This window comes from Nicotiana attenuata, unplaced genomic scaffold (assembly GCF_001879085.1).
Source record: "Nicotiana attenuata strain UT unplaced genomic scaffold, NIATTr2, whole genome shotgun sequence".
NCBI lineage: Eukaryota > Viridiplantae > Streptophyta > Magnoliopsida > Solanales > Solanaceae > Nicotiana > Nicotiana attenuata.
Window position 1 is genome coordinate 135,792 of NW_017670653.1, and position 16,473 is coordinate 152,264.

A 16,473-nucleotide genomic window follows, 5' to 3' on the forward strand; every position below is an offset into this window, starting at 1 on the left:
ATGATGTTTTTAGGTTGGTATGCATGTTTGGTTTGGAGCCCCGAGGGCTCGGGTGAGTTTCGGATGGGGTTCGAGATGTTTGAGACTTAGAATTTCTGCTGTCATAGTTGTTGCAGGTGCACAAGTATTTCCTTCTTCGCGTTCGCGAAGGACCTCTCGCGAACACGAAGAGTAAAGTGTGTCTGAAGGAAATTCCTTCTACGCGAACGCGAGGCGCAGGTCGCGAACGCGGAGCGTTGGGGGAGTTACCCTTCGCGAACGCAACCTGGCTATCGCGAACGCGAAGGCCATTAGGGCAGGGACCTAGGAGAGGGGTGGAATACTCATCGCGAACGTGTCATGTGGATCGCGAACGCTGAGGCTGGGGGAGAATGCCTTCGCAAACGCGATGGGTATCACGCGAACGCGAAGGCTTGTGGCTGCTGCGTCTTGCGAACGCGACAGACCCTTCGCGAACGCGAAGAAGGTCTGCCCAGCGATTTAAAACAGAGGCAGAATGGGATTTAAGCCATAATTTCATATCTCCTTCCCCAAAATCAGACCTTAGGCAATTTTTGAAGAGCAAATTCAACACCAAACCATAGGTATGTGTTCTTAGACTCATTTCTTTAAGTTTTCATCAACACCCATTAGATTTCTAGGCCTAAATCTTGTTCTTCTATGGTAGAATTAGGGATTTTGGGTAGAGTTAGGGCTTTTTGAATAATTGAAATTTAGACCTCGTTTTGGGGTCGAATTTCGAAGCTAATTGCTTCTTCGGGCTCGTGGGTGAATGGGTGATCGGGTTTTGGTCCGAACCTCGAGTTTTGACCAAGCGGGCACGGGGTCGATTTTTGACTTTTTGGAAAAAATGATAGAAAACCTATAATTAAGCATTGGGTATGAATTCTTTAGCATTTATTGATGTTGTAAAATTAATTTGGGTTAGATACAAGTAAATTGGAGGCGAATTCTAAAGGGAAAGCGGTGTTTGAGGCTTGAGTTGGCCGTGGAAGTTCGAGGTAAGTGTTTGGTTTAACCTTAGCTTGAGGGAATAGGTATTGTGCCTTATTTGCTATGTGCTAGCGTAGTGTACAACGTATAGGTGTGGTGACGAGTATCTATACGTTGGTGTCAAGCAAGCCCGTGAGTCTTAAATTGTGATCGTTGTGTTTCTTAATAAGTACTACAAATACCTAAATTGTTGATTATCCATGTTGAACAAGACTTATGATTATCTTCTTGGTATTTGTTTATTATTAAGCATTGACTCCAGTTGAGGTTCATTTGTGATGTTAATTGTTGGTACAAGCTTGGGTATAGCTGATTCCCTTGCCGGGACGTATTTAATTCTTATTGTTGATTCCCTTGCCGAGATGTACTTATTCTTGTCGTTGATTCCCTTGTCGGGATGTTGTTATTACTATTGTTTGGGTGAGAAAAGAGAGATAAAGCACGAAGGGTAATGCCATGCACATTCATACTTATGCATATGGTGAGAAAAGAGTGATAAAGCACGAAGGGTGATGTCGTGTACATTTACATTGATATTGATGCATATGGTAAGGAAGAGGGATAAAGCTCGAAGGGTGATGCCGTGCACATTTCTAATAATTATATGGTGAGGAAGAGAGATAAAGCACGAAGGGTGATGCCGTGCACATTTTCATTATTTGATTGCATTGGAGAGGATTGAGAGTAAAAGCACGAAGGGTGATGCCGTGCACTTATTGCCTGTTTGTTATGATTTCTTGTTATTGTTGGTTCAGGTGCCTTAATTGTTTTATTCCGTTATTACTGTAATTTTTTATGTTGATATTTCCCCCATAGCATGTTACCCTTCCCCCATTACTTTTGAATTGCTTTTATTACTGTTATTCTGCTAGATACTGTTTAAATGCAGGTTATGTTGTTTGTTGTGTCCTAGCCTCGCCGAGATTAGGATCGACACTTACTCAGTACATGGGGTCGGTTGTACTGATGCTATACTCTGCACTCTTTTGTGCAGATCCCGGTACTGGAGCATACGGACCTTAGCTAGGGGTTGCTGCCTTCAGTCCATCGGTGACCCGAGGTAGTCCTGCAGGCGTCCGCAGGCCTTGGCATTCCCTTCCTAGCTAGTTTCTTTCTGTTCTTTTCTATTTCAGAGACAGACATGTACTTTCTTGTTCAGACCCTATTTGTAGTATTCTTAGATAGTCTGTGAGATTGTGACACCAGTTCTGGGTGGTTTATGTTTATGGATTCGTATTGGTATTAGCTAAATTGTTAAATTTCGTTCTTTCGCATTATTACTTCCGCTGCTTATTATATGCTAATTTGAAATTGTTAAGAGATTAAAAATGAAAAGGGTAAATTAACCGGAATAGTTGGCTTGCCTAGCTTTCTCTAGTAGGTGCCATCACGACTCCCGAGGGTGGAAAATCCGGGTCGTAACATTGAGACGCTAGAGTCCCGTGCTGATAACGTGTAATAAAACAATAAAAGAAGAAGAACAATATTGCAGAGAAAGAGAGAGAGGAAATTCTTATTGAATTTTGGAATGATTTACAATGGGGTAAGACCCCTCTATTTAGAGGGAAAAAATGACTTAGCTACAAAGTAAAACTCTCTACAAGATAGATATTCACTCTAATTACAATTCTATTCATAACAATGAGAAAATTATTCTTCTTCTTCCCTTTATGGAATCATATAATTTTTTTAAATACACAATAACTATGAGAGTTGCTATTAAGTTGCTCAATGAGGACTTTGCAACCATGCTAAATCATAATTTTCCTTTTTTATTGTTGGTAAAAGCATCCATTTTTCTGTTAGTGCAGATAATGTAGTTGTTGAAATGCATAAGTCAATTACAATATATGGAAGGAAGAGTGAAAATTTATGAAATGGAAAATCACGGAAGTTGATAAAAATGGTGAAATGGCACTTTCAAATGGAAGTGTGGATGAGAATGAAAGACGAAGATCATTTAAAAACTTACCCAACCGATGTTTACACGAATTCATGCTAATTTATCAGGATTAAATGATAAATTATGTTTAAAATATGTATTAGTTTAGTGATAATCAAACAGACACGTGTCATGAATTTATTGGATTAGTATAAACACAAAAAGAAATATTTACATGCATATTCGGATATGAGAAATCCTACTAGTCCCCAATCGTGTCCTCAAAAGAGCTGCAAGTGCGAACACCACTTTGTGCATAAATTGACTCAAAGCCAACAAATAGCATTTTGGGCATATGCATTTCGGGCTGGAAAAAAGTTGTTCATTGGCTGTGTAAAAATAGCACGGGCTAGCCAGTTTTCGGACTGGTCATTCAAAAATAGCTAGCATTTGCTAAGTCATTGAAATAGCCACTATTTTGCTGCAACACGGAAAGTTCCGGCATAATATACTGGAAATCGGTGCACCTGTGTATGAACTTCCAGCATATTATACTGTAGTTCCTGTATAATATACTGGAGTTCTAGTATAATATACTGGAACTTTAGTATAATATACTGGAACTCCAGTATATTATACTGTAGTTCCAGTATACTTATGTTGGAACTCCAGTATAATTTACTGGAATTAATTCCAGTATATTATACTGGAGTATTTTTTGAATTTTGAATAGTATTTTCAATCAGATTTATCTTTACATGAAAAGCAGCTAAATTTCGATTACTTTTGAAACTGTGGCTATTTTTGAATGACCACTTGTAAATTTGGCTATTTTTGAATTTCTCTCATCGGCAGTTGGTACATATACGTATACTAGGTGCGATTGGATTGGATTTTGACAGGCCTATTATACGCTTATTTTTTATTTTGTAAGAGATTATTAAATTTTAGCCTCCTAGTTATATGAAGATAATCCTTACCTTTATCCCGAACATGCTATAATTTTCTGAATGTCATATATTTGAACACATTAGACAAGTGATGACTACTTTAATAGTAAGTCGTCATCACCTTCAATTTATGACTATAGAATCCTGTAACAAATAAATAAACTGGAGCTAACTTCTTGATTAAATATTAAAATGCAACTACTACAAACTAGGAACTTTGTCTAGAACAAGGAAACTGCAGAATTGAATACTAACTGACTGGAATTAGAAATAAGAAGGAAAGATGGAAAACTTGGAGAAGAAATGGGGAAGAGAACATAGACAATGTTGATTACTAACTGCCTACCCATTTTTCCCATGTTCCCTGCTATTTGTAACCATTCTGAACCCTCTTCCCGATCATTCTTGTGCTGAGTCACCCTTCCAAATGAAATCAGTTAGTCTTCTACTGGGTTGTTTAATTTTATTCCTTCTTCTTAGATTAGTTCCAGGCCCAATATTTTCTTTAAATGACTCCACCCTAGGCCCACACACTTCTTCAGCTAATTCTAGGCCCAATTCTTGAACTGAATTCATAACATTACCCCCACTTGAATTGAGAACCTTGAGGACAAGGTTCAAAGAAGGTGGTTCCAGGTCCTCACCATCAAGAATGGGCGTCACCTGCTGATTAGCACGACTTTCACAACGCTTCAGCAGAGAAATGTGAAATACAAGATGAATGCGCGAAGCACTAGGCAAGTCTAACTTATAGGCTACTGATCCAATCCGTTTGAGCACCTGAAATGGCCCAAAGTACCTGCGGCCCAATTTGTGATGTTGTCGGAGTCTCACTGAATATTTCCTGTAAGGCTTTAATTTGACATACGCCCAATCACCTTCTTGGAGTTGAACATCAGACCTTCCTTTATCAGCTAAGGACTTCATACGATTTTGAGCCTTCAATAAATTTAACTTAAGGATCTCCAGTACTTCGTCTCGCTTAAGCATATTTTGCTGCACTAAGTCATCAGCCAAACTTCCAAGTATATACCAAGCTACTGTTGGTGGCTCTATGCCGTATAAAACTTGAAACGGAGTCAAACCAGCCAAGGTTCGGAGGGCAGTGTTATACCAAAATTCAGCCCAGGGAATCAATGGCACCCACACATGAGGATTATCCGCAATAAAGCTGCGCAAAAATTGCTCAATACACTTGTTCAAGGCTTCGGATTGGCCATCCGTTTGTGGGTGATACGCTGTACTCGTATCAAGAGTAGTGCCCTGCAACCTATGTATTTCTTGCCAAAAGGATTGGAGGAATCGAGGGTCCCAATCATTCACTATGACGCGTGGAGGCCCATGGAGCTTGATCACATTAGAAATAAAAGCTACAGCAACAGAGTAGGCAGAAAATGAAGCTGGCAAGGGAATAAAATGCCCATACTTAGACAATCGATCCACAACAGTCATAATGGTAGCCTTACCCTTTGAGCTTGGCACGCAAGTGATGAAATCCATGGAAATCTCCTCAAAAACCATTTCTAGAATCGGCAATGATTGGAGTAGACCGGCTGGAGCATGGTGCGTGTCTTTCATCTGTTGGCAGGTTTGACAGATGGTCACAAAGTTCTTGACATCTTGATGCATATTTTTCCAAAAAAAATTAGAAGATACTCGATGAAAGGTGCGTGCAATTCCGACGTGGCCACCAAGAGGAGTATCATGGAACTCTTGCCTCAGTTTAATGCGTATAGGAGAATCGCTAGGAAGAACCAAACGTCCCCTATAAAATAGAAGTCCATCCCTGAGAATGTAATCAGAAAATGCTTCAGGTTCCTTTTGCAGCCCGTGCTGGATTTCCAACAATTCAGGATGATTTTTAGTAGCTTCGCGTACTTCATCAAAACCCAATCATAGGTGCGGACAGTGATGGCATTACGGACGGCATCAGGAGGCCTAGATAAAGTATCTGCTGCTTGGTTCTGTTTGCCAGATCGGTAAATAATCTTGAAGTCATAGCCAACTAACTTTCCCAGCCATTTTTGTTGCCCCGGAGTTTGGATGGTTTGCTCAGTGAGGCACTTAAGAGACTGCTGATCAATAATGATTGTGAAACGACAACCAAGTAAGTATTGTCTCCATTTACCAACTGATTGAGTAATGGCAAATATCTCACGATGATAAGTAGGAGCCTTTTGCATGCGTGGACTCAATTTTTGGCTTTAATAAGCAAGAGGATGGCCATTTTGGGACAAAACAGCCCCAATTCCTACCCCAGATGCATCAGTTTCTAAAGTGAACTCCTGAGAAAAATTTGGCAATGCTAAGACCGGAGTGCTGCTCAGAAAATGTTTCAGAGTCTCAAAAGCTTGTTGGACCTGAGTAGTCCAAACGAAAGCCTCCTTGCGTAGTAGATCTGTCAAAGGACTAGCAATCATAGCATAGTGTTTGATGAAACACCTGTAAAATCCAGCCAGCCCCAGGAAACTTCGAGTTGTTTTGACATTGTGAGGAATAGGCCATTATTGTATGGATTCAATCTTGGAGGGATCAACTGCTAGCCCAGATGCAGATATAACATGGCCCAAGTAATCATTTTTTAGCTGGCCAAAGGAACATTTGGGTCGCTTAGCCACTAACTGATGATTGCACAGTAGTTGCAAAACCAATGTTAAATGCTCCAAATGAAGCGCCCAAGTCTGGCTGTATACCAATATGTTGCCGAAGAAAATCAGAACAAAACGCCGGAGATATGGTCTAAAAATAGCATTCATGGTAGCCTGAGGAGTCGAAGGGGCGTTGGACAACCCGAAGGGCATGACCAAAAATTCATAGTGTCCTTCATGCGTGTAAAAAGCAGTTTTGGGTACATCTTCTGGCCGGACACGGATCTGGTGATAGCCGGATAGCAGGTCCAACTTAGAGAAGTATTGTGACCCATGTAACTCATCAAATAGTTCATCTGTTGTCGGAATGGGAAATTGATCTCGTACTGTGATTGCATTTAGCGCTCTATAATCAACATAACTACCATCTTTCTTTCGAAACAACAATACAGGAGATGAAAATGGGCTAGTTCTAGGTTGTATGACCCCTTCAGCTAACATTTCGGACACCTGTTGCTCCATAATTTGCTCCTTAGTACTAGCAATAAGGGCGAACATTAATAGGTCCGGATCCTGGAGTCAAATGGATTGCATGGTCCTAAGATCGGACGGGAGGTAAACCTTGAGGCTTTTGGAAAATATCTGCATAATCTTCCAATAGGCTTAGCAAATCAGGGGACTCTTCCATTTGTATCAGAGGTGTGTCACCCATCACCATCAAGCAAAAATATGATGACACTGCATCTGTCTCTGCCAATCATCGTAGAGACTGCAATTGCACCGATTGAGATTCTATCGGTGGTTCTCCAACTAGTCGGACTGGTGTGCCTTGGAATGTGAATTCCATAACTCTTGTGGTATAATCATTCAATATCGGACCAAGTGTAAGCAACCAAGTAATGCCTAGGACGACATCTGACCCATGCATCGGAAGAACATACAAGTCCACCATGACAGCATAGTCCTGAATATTAAGCGCGACATTATGAACCACACCTTCACACCTTAAACGCTGATCACTACCAACCACCACAAAAAATGGTGTAACCGATGAAACAACCAGGTTAAGGAACTTAGCAGCTCTACTTTGCACAAGATTGTGTGTGCTCCCATTATCCACCATAACATCTACTGGCATTCCGCGGACCTAACCTTTGAAACGAAGAGACGTTGGAGAATGCCCACCAGCCAGAGCGTGGTATGAAATAGCGGAATGTTGCTGGAGTTCCAAACATTGAAGCTTCTCTGCGAGAAAATCATCTGAAGTAAAGGCATCTGGCAGCTCAACAATTGATGGTGAGTCTTCGAGAAGAAATATGTCACGACCCGAATTTTCCACCATCGGGAGTCGTGATGGCGCCTACTATCGGAGCTAGGCAAGCCAACAGTTAAAACATTTTTTTTAACTAATTTCATTCAAACAATATAATAAACGAGAACAATAAATAAGCGGAAGATTTTAGATTAACACAACTGAAAACCAAAAGTGCGGAAATTTGAAACATAGTCCTACCCAGAGTCTGGTGTCACTAGCTCAAGGACTACTATAGAATGCTAAAAACAAGTCTGAAAGGAAATACATAGTGTTTGTTCGATACAAGGTAAACAAACTAAAACATAGAAGGGACTTCGGCCTGGGAAAGCCTGCTAGGCTACCTCGTGAGTCCCTGGACTGAAGATAGCTCTCGGCAATCCTACTGCTGCGGTCCGAAAGCTGCTCCCTGATCTGTGCACAAAAATGCACAGAGTGTAGCATCAGCACAACCGACCCCATGTGCTGGTAAGTGCCTGGCCTAACCCCGGCGAAGTAGTGACGAGGCTAGACAGGACCTACCAAAACAACCTGTACAGATATATATACATATACAAAAGCAACGAAAATAACAACAGAAGATATCAAGTAAAGCTGGGAAGGGGGCATGCTCGGGGATAACAGATAAAGACGAATTATTAGAAATAACAACAGAACTACTCCGGGTTTCCATGATATATATAGTGGACGGCGTGCCACACGATCCCCTATTATAATACATAAGTGGTCGGCGCGCCACACGATCCCATTTCATAGCATATATAGTGGTCGGCGTGCCACACGATCCCATATTATAATATATAAGTGGACGGCGCGCCACACGATCCCATTTCATAACATATATAGTGGACGGCGTGCCACACGATCCCATATTATAATTCAAAATATCTGACTTGTAAAGAAGGCCCCATTAGGGGAATTCGTCAACATAACACTTTAACCCGGCAAGGGTACAGCTAACAGCCCAAATATCCCGGCAAGGGAGAGTACATAATACTAATCTGCACGTCCCGGCAAGGGAATAATCACAACACATCCTCTTTTAAATCACTTCTTTCTCAACTATCACATTCTTGTTCGAGCCCACGCTCCAAAATATACCAATCACAATTCTTCCTCAACCGTTCACATTATATGAAATTTATCGATTAAACAAGGTAGTTGTGTCACATCATTCGAATTAAAAGCAATTAAGACTCACGGTCATGCTAGACTCCGGTGCATAGACAACCGTCACCATGCCTATACACCGTACTCCACATTTAGCAAGTAGCAAATAACATCCTAATCCTATTCCCTCAAGCCAAAGTTAGAACAAACACTTACCTCGGTCCAAGAATAGCAATCAACCCTCAAATACCGCCTTTCCTCTACAATCCGACTCCGAAACAATGATATCTAGGCATAATTAGTTCAATAATATCAATAAGGGCTCAAAAACATAATCCCATAGCCTAGAAATGAAATTCCTATCATTCTTCCAAAAACACCAAAATTCGACACCGGTCCCACATGGTCCAAACACGAGGCTCGGACCAAAACCCAATCACCCATAACCCCACGAGTTCAAATATATAATTTATTTCAAGATTCGACCCCAAATTGAGGTTGAATCACCCAAAATCCTCCAAGCCCTAACTCTACCCAAAACCCTTAATTTCTACTTTGATTTCATGATTTAGGGCTAGGAAATTAGTAATTAGATGAAGAAATAACGAGGGAATGATGTTAAGATTACTTACCCAAAGAGTTATGGAGGAAGGAGAGCTTGAATTTCGTCTATGGAGGGTTTAAGAGGAGAGCTCGTGTGAAAAGAATGAAGAAATCCCGTCACTGGTTCTGTTTTTAGGCTTTAAAATAACTGGGCGAATTTACCCTACGCGATTGCGGATGTAGAGATGCGATCGCGAAGGGTTACACAGAATGGTCAACGCGATCGCGTGGGTTGTAATGCGATCGCGTAGGGGAATACTGGGGGGGGGGTCCAAAACTTGGTCTATGCGAACGCAAACCTACTGGTGCGAACGCATTGAAGGAAATGCTAAGGCAGTGCGATCGCGTGATCAAATACGCGAACGCGAAAGAGTAAAGAGCCAAAGGAACGCGATCGCGGGTTGAAGATTGCGATCGCATAAGAGGAAATCACTGAGCAAAAATTGCAGAATTTTCTGCTATGTTTTTCCTAAGCCAAAACATCCCGAAACACCTCCGAAAGCACTCCCGAGCCCTCGGGGCTCCTAACCAAACACACACACTAACTCAGTAACATCCTACGAACCTACTCGAGCGATCAAATCGCCAAAATAACATCAGAATCAATGGATCAAGCCTCAAAATCATCATTTTCATTTCAAACTTCTTAAACTTCTAACTTTAGATATTTAGGTCCGAAACACGTCAAATGACGTCCGATTTCGACCAAACTTTACAGAAAGCGCTTAACACATATTTAAGACTTGTACCGGGTGTCGGAACCAAAATACGAGCCCGATACCATAGTCTTTTAATCAATTTTCATTTCCATTTTCCTTAAGAATTTCAGAAAAACAATTTCACAGAAAAATTTATTTCTCGGGCTCTCGACCTCGTAATTCGACTCCGGGCATATGCCCGAGTCTCATATTTTTCTACGGACCCTCCGGGACTGCCAAATCACGGGTCCGGGTCCGTTTACCAAAGATGTTGACCAAAGTCAACTTTAGCAATATTAATATCAAAATTCTTCAAATTTTTCACAAAGTTCACATATTTCAACATAAAAGCTTTCCGGCTTCGTGCCCGGACTGCGCACGCAAATCGAGGCAACTAAAAGCGAGGTTTTCAAGGCCTCAGAAGCACGGAGATAGGAGGAAGTCCGGTGATGACCCTTTGGGTCGTCACAAAATAACTGAGGAAGAGCCTTCCACTTATGCCCAGGAACAAATGTCTCTTCACAATTGTAGCAGAGACCTTTTTCTCTTCGAGATTGAAGTTCGGAGGTTTGAGGCGTTTGAGAGGTATTTTAGGTGTAGTGGATGTTGAGGCCTTATTAGTTGGAGTGGTCATGGTTGTATTTGGAGCAAGTAAAAGTGGAGGTTGGTTCCTGGATAAAGCGGGTCGGGCAGGCCCCTTTTCTAACTCAATGCGTTGCTCATCTAAATGGGCTAGTTCCACTGCGTCTGACATTGTAGTGGGTTTATGTATTAAAACTGCAGTCTTAATGTACAACCGGAGGCCCGAAATAAAGAGATGGACCAACCAGGACTTAGAAATATCCTCAATCACATTAGATATGGACTCAAATCGAGCCTGGTATTTAGCTACTGTTGACCGTTGTCGGAGTTTGGCCAGACGACCCTTAGGTCCCTCCACTCAACTAGTTGCTTATTACGAACAAGCCATCGGTACCATTCCAGTACCTCTCCGTCCAAGTAAAAAAAGGCCAACGATATTTGATGAGCAGAGGAAATAGAGTAAAAATCAAAGTACCTCTCTGTATGAAACACCCAGGCTTCGGGGTTTAGACCACTGAAGCGAGGTAGTTCAACCGCATCAGGTTTGTGTCTCATCATCGCCGATGTCGCTGGGGATGCTCCGTGAGACAAACACACCTCTGCTGAGCAGATACGAGTTGGTTCTACAGTCGTTGTCTGCGAGGTTGCGTTAATGAAGTCTTGCAACAGTTTCTGCTGGTTATCAAAAGCAGAACACAGATTCACAACTGTGGAAGAGAGATCTGCAAACTCCTGTTGAGAAACACCATTATCAGCAGATTTGAGTTTTGAATCAACCATGGAGTCCGCTGGATAAAGCACCAATGTAACAAATAAATAAACTGGAGCTAACTTGTTGATTAAATATTCAAATGCAACTATTACAAACTAGGAACTTTGTCTAGAACAAGGAAACTGCAAAATTGAATACTAACTGACTGGAATTAGAAATAAGAAGGAAAGATGGGAAACTTGGAGAAGAAGTGGGGAAGAGAACATAGACAATTTTGATTACTAACTGCCTACCCATTTTCCCTATGTTCCCTGCTATTTGTAACCACTCTGAACCCTCTTTCCGATCATTCTTGTGCTGAGTCACCCTTCCAAATGAAATCAGTTTGTCTTCTACTGGGTTGTTTAATTCTATTACTTCTTCTTAGATTAGTTCCAGGCCCAATATTCTCTACAAATGACTCCACCCTAGGCCCACTTCAGCTGATTCTAGGCCCAATTCTTGAACTGGATTCATAACAAATCCCTAAAATTAAAACATCATATTAGAAAATAAAGAACACCAATGTGTTATACTCGAAAACTCAGAAGTAATTGATAAGCTATGAAATCAATGGAGAAATAGGGAACGGATCCTGTGAGAAACCCTAGTTGTCTAAGTCAGTGAGAGAGAAAGCCGAGAGACAACAGAGTAAATATAATTCTGATCCATTAATTAAAAATAGAGTCCATCTGATACTATTTATATGTACATCTAAAAGTGGCTAGAATTGAAAAGTATAAAACCATCCGGACAAGGGCCAGTTCCTTGAAATGTAAAAGTAAAAACTGGCCCAATACAAAGAGGCCCAATACTAGTGAACTCAACCAGGATCTGGACTTTGCATTAATACTCTATCACCCCCCCCCCCCTCAAGCTTGAGGGTGATTGAACATCAAGCTTGCATAAAAGTCTGTGATGAGGAACACTTGTGAGGGCTTTAGTAAACATATCAGCTAGTTGAGCAGAGGTATGCACATGATGAAGAGAAATCACCCCAGAAGAAAGAACATCCCTAACATAATGGCAATCCATTTCAATGTGTTTGGTGCGCTCATGAAAAACATGATTTTTTGGCAATATGTACAGCAACTTGACTATCACAAAATATAGAAACAAGAGAAGTAGCCCATATCAGCAAGAAGTCTGAGCAGCCAAGAAACCTCAGCAACTACCTGTCTCAAAGCTCTATATTCTGCTTCAGCAGAGCTTAAAGAAATAGTAGGTTGTTTCTTGGATTTCCAAGAAACAGGAGAATCACCAAGAAGAATATAATATCCAGTAACAGATCTCCTTGAGATAGGGCAGGCAGCCCAGTCAGAATCAGAGTAGCCCTTAAGGGTGAAATTAGAGGAGTTGCTGAGCAGAATGCCTTGTGCAGGATCATTACTAAGGTATCTGAGAACATGCAATGCAGCCAACATATGAGGAACTTTAGGAGAGACCAAAAATTGGCTCAAATGTTGAACAGAGAAAGAGATGTCAGGCCTGGTGTGCTGCAAGAAGTTCAACTTTCCAATCAACCTTCTATAAATAGAAGGATCAGAAATGGAATCACCAAAATCAATGTGCAGCTTGTGTTGGGGATCAAGGGGAGTAGGAACAGGCTTGGCATCTTGGCAATGAAATTCAGACAAAAGATCCTTAGTGTACTTGTGTTGATGCACTACATAACGACCTTCTACCAAAGAGACTTCAAGGCCAAGGAAATAATGAACAGAACCAAGATCTTTGATTCTGAATTATTGATCTAAAAAGGCTTTCAAATATGTAATTTCTCGACCATTATCACCAGCCAAAAGGATGTCATCCACATATACCTCCAAAATAACAATGGAGGAGGCAGTAATTTTGGTGAACAAGGAGGAGTCACTCTTGCTAGGAGAGTAACCTCTGGAAAGAAGAGATTGAGAGAGCTTTGCAAACCATTGTCTAGAGGCCTGCTTTAGGCCATAAAGAGATTTCTTCAATTTGCATGCTAAAGGAGGATCAGAAGAAGAAGAACCCACAGTCAAGCCCAAATGGATCTTCATGTACACCTCCTTATGAAGATCACCATGTAGGAAAGCATTGTTGACATCCAACTGGTGGACTGCCCAACCATGCTTGACTGCTAAGGTGAGAAGGCACTGACAGTTGTGATCTTGACAACTGGACTGAATGTCTCAAAATAATCTATGCCCTCTTTCTGAGAATCACCTCTAATCACTAATCTTGTCTTGTATCTCTCAATTGAACCATCAGACTTTTGTTTGATTTTGTATACCCATTTGCATGGTATAACCTTCTTACCTGGAGGAAAAGGAACAATGTCCCAAGTTTGATTTGCCTCCAAGGCTTGAAATTCTTTGACCATAGCATCCTGCCAGGCAGGATGGGGTGCTGCTTGATGGTAAAACTAAGGTTCGAGCATGTGAATCTCAGTAGAGGTAACCTTGGAATTCACAAGAAAAGTGGGGATGGCTGTGTAGTAGACATAGTCCTGAAGATAGGCAGGTACGGTAGAATCTCTAGTAGATCTCCTAAGAGACACAATAGAAGGGACAGTAGGTAGGGTAGGAGAAGAAGAAGGAGAAGTGGAATGAGGAGCCTGAGGAGAAGAACCTACTGGTGAAGCAGGTTGAATAGGTGAAGAAGCAGAAGCTGTAGTAGTAGTGGAAATATCAATGAAGGGATCAGATGTAATGGGGAAAACAGAAGGAGGAGATGAAGAATGATAAGGGAAGATATGTTCATGAAAAATGACATCCCTAGAGAATAGGATGGAATGAGATGTGAGATTGAGCAACTTATACCCTTTCTTTCCTAAAGGATAACCTAGGAAAACACATGGAGATGCTCTAGGTTGAAATTTATCCCTACCCACCTTTGGCAAGGTATCAAAGCAAAGACAACCAAAGGTACTAAGATGAGAATATGTAGGAGGATGACTATGAAGTTTCTCAAAAGGTGACAAGTTGTGTAACACACTAGAGGAAAACCTATTAATCAAATAGGTGGCAGTGAGAACACAATCACCCCAATATTTGACAGGTAGTTTAGATTGAAATAAAAGAGCTCTTGATGTTTCCAAGATATATTTGTGTTTCCTCTCAACAACCCTATTTTGTTGAGGAGTGTGGGGAATTGTGGTTTGGTGAAGAATCCCAGAATTAGCAAAATAGGATGAGATATGAGCATTGGAGCCTAGCTCAAATGCATTATCTGACCTAATTGTTTGAACTTTAGAGTTAAAATGATTCTGGACCATGGAAACAAAGGCTTTGATAATGGAAAAAGCATTACTCTTATAAGAAAGTAAATGTGTCCAGGTTACTCTTGAGAAATCATCAACAATAGTCAAGAAATACCTAAAACCATTATATGTTCTTGTATGATAAGGACCCCATAGATCAATATGTACAAGTTGAAAGGAGTGAGTGGACTTTATAGTGCTATCAGGGAATGAGAGTCTTTGTTGTCTAGCTAAGGGACAAACAAGACAAATAAAAGACTATTTTGAAGAAAATTTATCAGAAAGAACTGAAATAGATTTCATTCTATTGAATGGCATATGCCCTAAAATTTGATGCCAGAAAAGATCGGCTTTATTAACATAAGAAACATGATTACAATCAGTTATACAAACACTGTAACCATATTTAAGAGATGAAGATATAGCTGATATGGTATTTATAGATGAAACAGACTGTCCCACAATGAGATCTAAATGAATTATGTACAACCCATTAGCAGCTCTACCAATTTCCAGTGGCCTCTTCAGAGAAGGGGCCTGTATACAACCAGGGATATTGGTAAAGAGGGCTCTACATTGAAATTGATCAACTAATTGTGGTACAGAAATCAAGTTGAATTGAAAGGAAGGAACTAGAAGTACATTTGCTAGAATGAGATCATTACATAGTTTTAAAGAACCAGTGCAATTGACTTTTACTTTGTAACCATTTGGTAATGTTATTGGGTAGGGAGAAGGTAATGGTTGAATATTGTGTAAGAGTTCTTTATATGGAGTCCTATGGTTAGTAGCTCCTGAGTCTAGAATCCAAGTGTTAACCTTTAATTGAGAAACATAGCATAAAGCAACAAAATATACAGCAAAATTACAAAACACACCTGCAAATGCTCCCAAAGCAGAAGAAGCAATGTTGATCCTGATTTGCAGCAGAAATTTGAGACTGTTGGAAAAGACTCATAAGGCGTTGATACTGCTCTTTGCTGAAACCATGGACTGGACTTCCAGGTAGAGTTCGGGAGCTGAGAAGGAATTAGTTTTAGGATCATCAAGCTGAACATAGTCCACAGCCTTCTACCCTTTGGTAAATTTGAAATCAATAGTGAATCCATGCAGCCTATAACACTTGTCAACAGAATGACTAGATTTTCTACAGTATTTACACACAATGTTAGACCTTTTGTTCTCAAAACAGATTTTCTAAGAGTAGGACTTGTTTGTTGAGTTATTTTGGACAGGAGTGGATTTGGCATGAAAAGAAGGAGATTCAGAAAGGAATGGAGATCCTGAAGCTTGAATTTCCCTTTGACTCTCATCATGCAACAACATTGAATAGGCTTTACTCAAAGAAGGCACAGGAATTATCATGAGAATGTTACTTCTAAGATTGGAGTATGTCTCATTTAACCAGTGAGAAAATGAATCAGTTTTTGTCCTTCACTACACTGTGGTTCTGCTCCACAGGTACAAGCTGGCCCAAATGAAGCAGTTTTTAACTCATCCCACAATCTTTTTAACCCAGTGTAATAACTAGCAATGTCACCAGAGCCCCTGAGATACTCCGCCAATTTCTCTTTGAATTTGGTAGTATCTACTAGCATTAGATTGGCCATATCTCTCCTCTATATCTTTCCAAAGATCTCTTGCAGTGTCACAATGAAGTACACTGTCAGCAATATCTCAGTACAGTGTCAGCAATATCCCTAGACACTGAATTACTCAACCATACAAAGACCATATCATTGCATCTTAGCCAATGATCATACATAGGA